Source organism: Arachis hypogaea, chromosome 12 (genome assembly GCF_003086295.3).
Source record: "Arachis hypogaea cultivar Tifrunner chromosome 12, arahy.Tifrunner.gnm2.J5K5, whole genome shotgun sequence".
In the NCBI taxonomy this organism is placed as follows: Eukaryota; Viridiplantae; Streptophyta; class Magnoliopsida; order Fabales; family Fabaceae; genus Arachis; species Arachis hypogaea.
Window position 1 is genome coordinate 61,017,147 of NC_092047.1, and position 1,241 is coordinate 61,018,387.

The following is a 1,241-nucleotide window of genomic DNA, read 5'->3' on the forward strand; positions in this document are numbered from 1 at the left end:
AACAGCTTGTCTTCCGAACTGTTGGATTCTCAGGAGCAGATATAAGAAACCTTGTCAATGAAGCAGCAATAATGATGGTGGGTTTCTGCTATATTTGATTTTATTCTTTGTTGTGCTACTAACTTCCAGATTTAGACCTGCTGTATGCAACATCATGGTGGTGTCTTCAGTGTGATTTTAATATGTCTGTAGTTGAAGGGAATGTTATTAATCACGGTTAAGAACTATAGGTTTTTGGTAAGGAGAGTTAATGTACAAATGATAGAATTGATGCATTACAAAACATTTAAGGGCTGTAGCATCTATTTGTTTTTTAATCTGAGAAGGCTCGAAGTGAGTTGGAGCATAGTCCAATCTTCTCATTCAATTTATGAGAATTGACAATCATGTATTTTTCATTTATAGTAGGAAACTGTTATAGAGAAACAAAGCCTTAACCTAGTGTTTTTGAGTGCTAGTAGTAGTTATGAAAGGCTAGACCCATGAATAGCCATAATCAAATCCTTGCATAGCTTCTGGTCATCTTGTATGCAGTTTACATGGTAAATTCCCCTTGCTGCTCTTCCCTCTGTGACTGTATTAGTAAGCAAAGATAAGATGCAAAATTAAAGCTTCTATTATTGGCTGCAGGTGAGGAAAGGGCATTCAAAAATTTCCCAGCAGGACATTGTTGATGTATTAGAAAAACAACTGCTTGAGGGTATGGGTGTGCTTCTCATTGAGGAAGAGCAACAGAAATGTGAAGAAAGTGTACGTGTATTACCATTAGTTCTTCTCGTTCTAAATTGGTGATAGTAAAACATCTTGTATATTGAACTCATTACTGTAATTTAGGTATCTGTTGAAAAGAAGAGACTACTTGCTGTTCATTAAGCTGGTCATGTTGTGTTAGCTCACTTATTTCCTCGGTTTGACTGGCATGCATTTTCGCAGCTCCTGCCAGGTGGTAAGGTATGCTATGTTGTTACAGAAATATGCAAAATGATCATATTGGACTTTTGCCATTCCTTTTGCCTTTGCTCATCATCTCTCCCTATCAAAAAGCTTTAATTGTCAGATATAAAAATGAGTTGTTTAATATGTTTAAACCTCCTGCCTACACCAGAGTCCTTTAAGCTTGAAGCAAAGAGAATGCACAAGCACACTTACCTTGTGTTCGAATATAACTAATTGATTTTATTCAAAACAGGGTGCTACCAAGAATTGAATAGTAGACCACTTACTCATGGAAGTTTCTTGTA

General features: G+C 36.3%; 1 long non-coding RNA gene across 1 annotated transcript; it reads left to right on the forward strand.

Moving 5' to 3' along the window:
• Window positions 1-952, forward strand: LOC112729262 (uncharacterized). Its single transcript, XR_003166442.2, has 3 exons — window positions 1-77; window positions 631-750; window positions 835-952. It is a non-coding gene; the product is annotated as an uncharacterized lncRNA (long non-coding RNA).
• The last annotated feature ends 289 nt before the right edge of the window (window positions 953-1,241 follow it).